Genomic DNA, 10941 nt, shown 5'->3' on the forward strand with positions numbered 1-10941 from the left:
CATCCAAAAGAATTGCAGCAGATTCTCAAGTTGTGTGGAGGCCATGGTTGAAGCCAATGGCGATTTTAATGAAAAAATTTACTCTTAATATTTCAAGATATTTTTATGTAATTTTGGTAAATATATCTGTTAAACTGAGATGTCAGTGTTATTTTCATTTTTGCGTAATTTAGATGACAATATATTCACAACACCTTGTATATATATCAGCAACCCAATGAAAATAATCAATGAAAACAGGGCAATAAAGCTACTTCTGTTTAGTAACTCAATATTCTAGAAACAGTAGAAATAGAATCTTAAAAAGAGAAAATAAAACTTGTAGGTCAGAGGTAGACTATCCATGACAAGTTTGCTTCATTTAGCTAGATCTGAGGTTAAAGAATAATGACATCATGGAGAAAGATTAAATAAACTGAAGGATAAAATTAATCTTAATGATGACAACAGTGATTGTAGTAACAATGATGAAAATGGCAATTTTGGTGAAGTAATGACAGATGTAATATAAAAATGACAAACAGAGAGAGCTTTTTAAAAAATAATTAAAACTAATACTGTTTGTTATTGTTGATTTGACTTTATTTTTTCAAACATTAATATTGATATTAAATACATTAGCATTAAATATATTCTTGTTTCAAAATAAATTGTCTTTTCACATTATATCTTTTACCAGAAGAATGCTATACTGTAGAGGAATTTGAGAGTTTTTGTCATTGACAGGTGAGTGGGGGTCCAAGAACATAAAAGAAAGTTGTCAACCAGATTAATAATCTTACTGCACCTCTCAAAGACAGTTTTCTAGAATGTTCTCATTTGCTTTCAGTAGCTCCTGTTTTTATTTTTAATTGTTTTCTCAGCCATTTTTACATTATTAATGCGAGGATTTTAAATGATGGCTTAAATCCTACCGAGAGTTTTCAGAAGCCTTAGAACACAATTGGACTAAGCAATCAACAATACTTCATTTCAACCTTCAATATAATTCAAATCCACCCAAGTTGACATTACATTTTATCTTTCAGAAATTAATCAAACTAGTACCAGTAATATACTAGATGGAGCCAATCAATTTAATTAACTATATTACTCCCTCCACATCTCAACAAAACATTGATTTCTACTTAAGGCACAGAACAATTTTTAAAGAGAGGGAGTGAGCAAATTCCATTAGTTCAAGACTTGACTGGTTCTTTTTCTTGACCCCAGGAGAATGAAAGGTAAAGTTGACCTTGCTGGTATATGAACCCAGAACATAAAGAATCAAAAGAATATCCAGAAAATATTTTTTCCAAGACTTACAATTCTGCCAAATATGTTAAGGTTAGGAAGAGATCAATTCCATGGGTTATATACTAGTTTTATAGAACGTTGGCTTTACAAATTTCTCAAAAGAAATTACTGGTTTGGGGATAAAATCCAGGAGAAAATTACTTTCTGGTTTGCTGTCTGAACTGAAATACAGATATTGCTCTATAAAACTAGGATACAGGAAATAGGAACAACGGTTGAAATATAAGAATAAACTCTTGATCAGGGGTATATATTCTGATTGTGTTAGGTTTCTGCTGCCAAAGATAGTAATCCTTCAGAAATATTAAGCTCACTGTATAATATAATCATGAATCATAATGGGAAACTAATTTTTTGTCCCGTTATGAACTATTGTTGCAGTTATACTAAAATACCATTGTACAGTCCAGTTGACTGTACCACTGGCAGCTAATAAAGGGAGATTGGCACTAAAGAGTGAGCAACAGTCCACTGTAACACATCATGTATTTGTTAAGCAGCATGTATATATATATATATATATATATATATATATATATATATATATACATATATTAAAAATTCATTATCTGAAACTGATTTTTATTCATTTTTATATTCAAATTTCTATGCCAACATGGATTAAATTAATATATTATTGAGGCATTGTTTTACAGCTTAATGCCCTTCATGTTACTATATTTTCTTTTAAACTATGTTGTTGCAATATCATAAAATAATGAGGTCATAATTTGTTTTCAAATCTGATAGTACACATTCAGAAACAACAATTACATCATGTTTATTTTTTAGTAGTATTTATACCAGAGCAGCAGGATTAGAAAGTTAACACAATGGCGATAACTCAATGATAATAACCACATGTCACTGGAGGTGGTCAAATGATTTTCAAAGAGATCTCACTGATTTCTCTCTCTTACTAAAGAGTACAGAGTGGATGGAAAGGAACATAAACATTTTTTGTGATTTCAACAAAAAACAGGTAAAAAATGATTTTTGATATTTTAAAATTATTCGATTATTCTCTGAAGAAAATATGAAACACAAAAATATATTGGTAAACCAAAGATTTCTAAACATTTTGAACATTAATTTTGTATCTAAAATATATTTGATTGTTAATTATGGAATTTTTAATTATCAAGTTTTTACACTGTAAATGTCATTGAAAATTTGTTATTCATTTTATATATATAAACATGTGTATTATATCTTACATTTTGGTGAAGAACATTAGCAATGATTATAGGATTCCAGTGAACCAGTGATTGATCCATTTGAATCATTCCACTGGTTCACTGCATAAAATTGAGACTGGCAAGGAAGTGTGAGTGTCACTTATATGGTATAAAATATTGTAAAGTATTTTTATTTGAATGCTCTGGTTGAGTGATTTCCTCAATATGTTAACATTTTTCACCACATACATCAACAAAAAGATGATATATATATATTTATTGCAAAACCTGACTTCAGTGCCTCATAGTGGTGCGACAATGGTTGTTTGGTAGCTGTTGTAGCAAGGTATATGTACTACAGATCCAACAATACTATAAAGGTACCAGAGTACTGACCGTATAGAAAGATCGTCTCATTGAAGTGGACTCATAGTCTGTTCACTAGAGGCTGAAAGCTAGCTAAAGTATGAAGGTAATCATTGTCTGCTTACCTAACCAGCGGGGTAGCATCACTTGAAAGCTAAATCAATGTGAACAAATGAGCCTCAGTATTCAGTGGGTCAATTGGAGTGGAATAGAAAGGTAGTAGAAAAACCTTGTCCTATGCTTCAATTGCTATCTGACAGTGGGTAAAATAAACCTGTTGTGGAAGGAGTTGAATATCATCATAAGAAGATCTAAGAAACTATCACTCCATATATCTGTTGTCTCCTCAATAAGCTGTTTACAGAGGCCATGGTCACCAGACTACTGAAATATCTCTATGGCCAAGCTAAGGGAGCAAGTAGGTTTCCATAAGCACTACAGTATGATAGTCACATATCCCCAAGCATAAGAATACAAGCTGCCTCTGTGCATCACTTTCATCAAATAAAAAAAGGCTTTTGACATGTTGAGATAAACAAAGTGCTGCTATCTCTGGATATTCAAGAAGTCAAGGTGTAATACACCAAACTACTCAGGGATGCAAACACTGGGTGCACCATCAACATAGTTCTGCTATTGCCATGCCACCAGTAAGATTTCCAGTTGAGAAAGACATCAAACAAGGAGATACCATCACTGCAAAGTTCTTTACATGTCTAGAAATGATCATCAAAGACATTGACAGGACAGGTAGTTTGAACATCAATGGCAAGCTACTAACACATCTCCAATTCACAAATGACATCATATTCATCATCAAACCCACAGATCAGCTACAGAACATGTAGATAGAGCTGGACATCCACAGTAAGCCTTTGAATGAACCACATGAAAACAATATATATGCAGTCCGAAAATATAGCACAAGGACAAATAGAGGTGGAGAGCAATCAAATCAAGAATGTTAAGAAGTACACCTACTTTGGGCACACAGTGAATATGCACCGAGACATGAATACTGAAATCTAGTGAAATTTTATCAAGAATGAGGGCAGGATAGAAGACATTTGCCTGGGAAGACCCTACATGCCAGGCTCTTCAACAACATTGTCCTACCTGCCATCTTATGCAAGTGACATATGGGCTACAATGAAGAGAGGAGAATATTGATTGACTATGACACAAAGGGCCATGGAAAGACTTATGCAAGGAATATTACTGCAAGAGCATATCTGAAATGACACAATTTATGAACAGAGCAACGTGATTGATTTGATGTAATCACAAAATACTGAAAACACAAGGGCTGCTGGGGCTAGGTATGTTGCAAGGTTCACAAACAACAAATAGACTTGAGTCATTGCCATGTAGTATCTAAGAGATCAGAAAAGGCCACTTCAAAGGCCTCCACAAGAAGATTATTTAGTTAAATGATTTGGGCCAAGGTGGAAAAGAAGGGTTCAATCGAGAAAGAATTGGAAATACATTGTGACTAGTGGTGTTTCAGTGGTTTCCACACAGTATCTGTCAAACAGATTATGCTCACAAAATATTAGCCAGCTTAAGGCTACAGCAGAAGACAAATATAATAAATAAATAGAATGCACCAAGGGAAGTAAGTTAAATGGGCTAAAAGCATCACTTTTGATAATTAAGTTAAAGGATGACAAACACAAAATTGAAATTTACCACTTAGAACAAAAAGAAAAACTAGCAGCAATTGTTAATGCTTCCAAAGCATAAGTGTGCATAATTTCAAGAAATTATGATATAATTTCCCAAAGTTAATTTACATGCTAGATGGGTAGTGGTGTAGGGACTGATCTTTGTAGGTAAGGGCATGTTTAGTCTAATAGACATTGTGGTACAATCTACTCAAACTTGATTGATTGATTGGTTGTCATAGAATTTTACATATAGAAAAAGCAGTCAGAATGAATTTTTAGCCAGTGTAATTTTCATAATTATAAAATAAGATTATCTAAGGACATATAGTAGAAGATACTTGCCCAAGGTGCTACACAATAGAATTGAACTCTGACCATTTGACTGGGAAACAAACCTCTTAACTACCACAGCCATGTTTACATATTCAATCAACTATTATTTGTTTACTTTATTTTGTTTATTCCAGAGTGTTTTGTTTGTTAAAGTTTGTTTCTTTTACTTGTTTTTTTTATGTTTTCACAGTCATTAATCCTAGATTTTTGGTAAATCATGTATTCTTACATTCTAAACAAATCTTTGTACCTGGTTTTCAGATTGACTTTTGTCTCATAACTTACCATCGTCATTATCAAACAACAGTGAAATTATTTACTCAAGACCAGCGCCAGATTCTTCCAATGCTTAAACCTGGTAATATCGAGAGCATGTTGGCTTGCTTCAATGGGTTCCACCGAACTTGTGGTGTGCAACCAATTGAAGTACTTGGTGTTGAATTTATGTTTTTTTTCTTTCTTCTTTTTCCTCTTCTTTTTTCTTTCTTTCTTCACTCATGTTTGTGTTTTCTTGGATTTGTATTTTAATGTGGTTTTGTATTATATTTGTAATGATTAAACTATCTAAATTTTCAATAAATAAAATATGTATTGTTTACATCTTAAAAAGAAAAAATATAACCATTCATTAGTATAAACAAGATCATGAGTACAAATTAAAGTACAGGCGTTGCGTTTTGTTCTGTGTTCTCTAAAGGAGCCAGATAGTTCATCATTCTCAGTCTACCTGGCTGACACACATGGTTCACTATTTTTTCACAGCTTACTGGTTAGTAGAAGCAAAACAATGTAAAATTATAATTGCCCCAGCAGTAAATAAATGCCCAAAATTCTTACCAGAATTCTTACATGGAAATGTTAATATAATCTATAAAAAAATACAATATTCTAACAAATTCTCCCTCTTTCATTCAACTTCTCCCCACCTTATCTCTCTCTCTCTCTCTCTCTCTCTCTCTCTCACACACACACACACACAAAATTTCCTTTGTCACTGTCTTTCATTCAATTTGATGTTTCTTCTTAAACTCACTAATCAGCCCCCTCCATTCACCATTTAACCAATTCTCAAGTTGTCTCTTGCTTTCAGGAAATGTCATCTTATTGTTGTGACAGGCACTAAACAGAATATGTTTCCATGATGGATGTTTCATTGCACCTGAAACAGAGAGGAGTAGTAGTAGTAGTAGTGTCATAATTATCAACATCATTACATATTACCATCATCAAATAGTCATGACCATTATCATCATCATCACCATACCAAACAGCTATTCCCCAATGTTATTATCATCTTCATCATCAATAACATCACCATCATCACTGCCAACTCCTTCCACTTCACTGGGTCATGATCCATCTGCATTCAAGCAAGAGGAAGAATTGGAAAATGAAGTAATAATGCTGATGATGACGATGATGACGACGATAACAATGATGATGAGGGGGAAGGAGTGTGGTTACGGTGTTAGTGGAATGACAGTAATGACAATGACGTTGACAAGGACATCAGTAACTGTTGTTAGTCTTTTAGATGATCCGTCTTAGAGACACAAACAACATACTTTATCAACAAGCAGGTACTAACTAATATTTCAGTGAGAAGGAAATAGGTAGGACTAATGACTAAACTCACCTCTTATATGTGGTCTATCATCAATAAGAAGATGACCATTGATCACTGTTTTGTCTGTGGTCATTATTATTTTACTTGACCAGTCACTACCAAAGTGATTTTCAACCCATTCATACTGGAAATAAATATAGATAATAATAATAATAATAATAATAATAATAATGATAATAATAATAATTTTCAAAATACAAAGACCTGGAAATAGAGATAACTCGAATGTGGAATCTAAAAACAGAAACAATTCCTATCATAGTAGGTGCCTTAGGTATAATAAAAAAATATTCAGACAAATACATAACAAAAACACCAGGACTTACAAATATATATAACATACAGAAAATTGCACTACTGGGTACTGCACACATTCTACGCAAAACACTTTCAATACAGTAAACATAAGAGCACCACAGCAAACCACAGCACATACCCAAGGCGCACAGAGCTGCGCTCGGTAGTGAAGTGAAAGTACGTTATAAAAATAAAACTACTGAATAATAATAATAATAATAATAATAAATACAAAGGTTGTAGTCAATGAGGAGAGTAGACGTGATAACAATAGTAATTGGTGCACTTGGAAGTATCAGCACTCAACTACCAACTTAGCTCAAAAAGGTTGGTACAAATGCAAAAGTAGAACACCTACAAAAACCAGTATTGCTTGGAACTACAAGAATTCTTCACAGGATTCTTGTGGCATGATCAGTAAACAAGTGTCACCTTAGTCTGCTGGCTGTGGACTGCTGACTCATTCCATCATACCCAGCAAAATAAGCTGAGAGTTTTCATCAAATAATAATAAAAGTAATAATAGTTTCAAATTTTGGCACAAGTCCAGCAAGTTCAAGAGATGGGGGTAAGTTGATTACGTCAACTCCAGTACTCAACTGGTACTTATTTTATCAACCCTGAGAGGATGAAAGGCAAAGCTGTCCTTAATGGAATTTGAACTTAGAATGTAAGGCCACAAGAAATGCTGCTAAGCATTTTGTCCATCATGTTAATAATCCTGCCATCTTGCTGGCTTCATAATAATACTAATGATTTTGAATTTTGGTACAATTTTGAGGGAAAGAGTAAATCAATTGCATCAATTCTAGTACTCAAGGGGTATTAAATTTATCAATTCAAGAAGGATGAAAAGCAAAGTTGACTTTAGTAGAATTTGAACCCAAAACATAAAGAGCTGGAAGAAATGCTGCAAAATATTTTTTCCAACTCATTAATGATCCTACCAGCTCACCACCTTAACAGCGACAACGGCAGTAGTGCGGTCCTAGGTATCATCTCGTTACTACTGTGTAAAAAAGTTGAGTGGAAAAAGGAAATCAACATGGTAGCAATCAAATGTTATCCAAGAAATGAATCAAGTGAGAATTCCAGAAAAGAATGCTGGCCATCCAGAATGATATGAGAGTATTAAACTCAGTGAACAACAGCAATTCAGGTATTGTGAATCAGGAATGGAAAATATTTTTCTTAAAAATTCAAGGCATACAGAGAAACATCAATCTAAAATTGTAATACTCAGGATATTAAAACCAAGTAAACGGCAGTAACTCTTCTGAGAATCAGGAGAATGTGACCTTCATAAACAGCCAAGAAAATATATTTGCAGTTGAAACAAGGGCAAAATCCAAAATATACAAACAGAGGAAATTTTATGTTGAGGTAGAAACTGAAGGAAGTGAGGCCCTAGAATCAGTAAATTTGAGGTTAAGGAAAAAAAAAACAAAAACAGTATGGTTGGTAAGATTACTAATAAAACACATTAAATATACAAAGACATTGATATTAGCAGGTACTAATATAGCTGCAAGATTGTTAGATGAAAGAAAGGACAAAAGAAGAACCAGCAAACACCTTGGTGGAAAAGGCAGTAGCCTGGGGAAAGATATAAGTATACCAGACCAGTGGAAGAAAGCAGATTAAAGAGAAGAGAGCAAAGGTAGATTAGAGGAAATGTATCATGTAAGGAAAAATAATTGAGAGAAAGATGGAAAAACTAAAGCAGAAGGTAAAGCCAAATCAGAAAGAATAATGAAACAAACTGCCAATATAAGCAAAATCAACTATTTCAATCAAACCATACATACCTATTGGATCTTCTTGAAGTAAAAAAAGAAAAATTACAGTATAAGATCAGATGCCGCAGAAAGCAAGCTGTTTAGAGGAGAAATTTATTTTTAAAAATCTGCCAAACACAATGGACAAAACAAGTGGAAAATTACACTGAAAATGTTGAGAAGTAGAAAGATGTTACCCTCATAAAAGGAAATATTCAAAAGTAATTAGGAAAAGGAAGGAAAGTTGAAAGCAGCAGGACTAGAACTGGCCATGGTTACTGGCTGAAGGGATTTACAAACCACCATGAAACCATAGTAATACAACTAAATGAGACTGATATTGCCTAAGACTGACAGGCAAATTGAAAGGAATCTGACCAGTTATGTGGAAACTCAAAAAAAGAGTAATTGCAGAAGTGTACCGACACTTCTATGAGAAACACCTAACGTCTGATGAACAGAAAGTAAGAGAGTGAAGGACCAATTAAAGATGAAAATACAAAATTATTAAATACAGATTAAACATAAACATCGGGGAATATCAGGAGAATATAAAAAAATCAAAAGTATAGAAGGGAAGGAAACTCATTTAAAAATGGAAAAGACTCTGAAATTCAAACTGAATTCAGAAAACATCATATAAACAATCAACCTGAAGGCAGCATACCTAATGAGGTATGGAGCAAGAATTATTGAATGGAAACAGGAAGAACAGAAGGACATTGACAGAAACCTGAAGAAATAGTTCACAATGCACAGTGGCATGCATCTCCAATCTGATATGGGCCAATTACACTGGAAAAGAGCAGAAAAAGGAAGCAGGTTAACAAGTGTCAAAGAGAAGGGGAAGACAAATCTAGGCTCTCATCAAGAAGAAAATGAACACTCCTTGAGGAGGTAATAAATTAAGGAAGTAATAGATGCATATGGAATGTGCAAAACCCAAAAAGAGAACCCAGGATGAAAGAAAGAGTGAGAACAGATCAGAATACTTGCCGTAGAGGAGAAACATGACAGCTTACATTATAGAAGAGTGGATGGCAGTGGAACTAGGACAGATAAAACAATGTTGAAGTATCAGGGTGGACTCTGAAGGCACAAGAGGGTGAACAGAAGTGAGTGGTGACAATACAGAGTGGGGTGGGTAGAGACTGCAAGATCGTAGGAGGCAAATGAATGATGGTTAGAGATGGGGAATGGGTAAGAGGGTGAATGTAATGAAGGACATTACTTGGGGAGTGGTTGGTGATAAATATACAGATAGAAGGTAAAGAAGAATAAGTGATGTCTGTAGAAAATGGGCAGGGTTGAGGGAATAATCAATGATACATGAAATGGGAAGGCAGGGGATAATAGGTGATAACTGACAGCACAGAAGGAGGTGGGTAAGAGTAGCAGAATAGTAATAATACAGTACACAGGGGAAGAATGAGAGAATGGGAGATGATGTGTGTGCAGATACATTGCACATGGGTGAAGGAAAAGACTGATGAAGTGTGTGGGAAGAAAGTGATGTATGGTGGTTGAGAAGGAGAGATGATTGAGTAGTACAGAAGTGTGATCAGTGTAAAATGTGAGAGGAGAGGGACGATATTAAGAATCAAGGTTGGATGACGAGTGAAGTGATTCCAGAAAGTGAGAAAGATAACTCATATCACAGAACAAGATGACAAAATATGCAGTTTTGCTCTCCTACAATTACAGAAGCAGAATACAGCAGTTATCAACATAATCTGGTAAGCTTCAAACCCAGGCAAAGTAACAATATTACTATACTGGTGGTAAGTTGGCAGAATCATAAGCTGGGCAAAATGCTTAGCAACACTTCATCCATCTTTACATTCTGAGTTCAAATTCTGCTGGGGGTCAACTTTTGCCTTTCATCCTTTCGAGGGTTGATAAAATAAGTACCAGTTAAACACTAGGGAAAGGTAGAGGGTGGGTGGGGTGATATAATCAACTTATCCATTCCCCTATAATTACTGGCCTAGTACCAAAATTTGAAACTAATATTACTATATTATATATATATATAAATAGGACAACAAAAGAAAGAAAGAGAGCTCGATATTATGCAAATAGAGGAATTTATCTGTAAAAATATGTGACACTTATTCAGTAGCCATGATAAAACTCGGAGTTTTATCATGGCTACTGAATAAGTGTCACATATAAATATATATATATAAACAATATATGAGTATATGCATATATATGTACATGTATGTACATACCTTCATCTACATGTACATATAGATACATAACTGGGTACATGACGTGGCAAAAGAACATGGACAAAATGATAAACAAGGTACAACAAACAAACAAGCCACATAGAAACATCTCCTTCATCAGCTGCCACCATTAAAACACCGGCGTTTCGAAGAATTAAGGCAGTA

The 10941-nt window shown here is 34.1% G+C and overlaps 1 long non-coding RNA gene across 1 annotated transcript in view; it reads right to left on the reverse strand.

Annotated features, from left to right (window-relative positions):
- Nucleotides 1–560: 560 nt before the first annotated feature.
- LOC106878176 (uncharacterized) overlaps nt 561–10941 on the reverse strand; it is a 12216-nt gene continuing 1835 nt past the window's right edge. The window contains exons 2-3 of the long non-coding RNA XR_001410471.2: nt 6477–6591; nt 561–5999 (exon numbers count right to left, since the gene is read on the reverse strand). This is a non-coding gene — a long non-coding RNA (uncharacterized LOC106878176). The remainder of the gene's footprint in view (nt 6000–6476; nt 6592–10941) is intronic.

This window comes from Octopus bimaculoides, chromosome 7, assembly GCF_001194135.2.
Source record: "Octopus bimaculoides isolate UCB-OBI-ISO-001 chromosome 7, ASM119413v2, whole genome shotgun sequence".
NCBI lineage: Eukaryota > Metazoa > Mollusca > Cephalopoda > Octopoda > Octopodidae > Octopus > Octopus bimaculoides.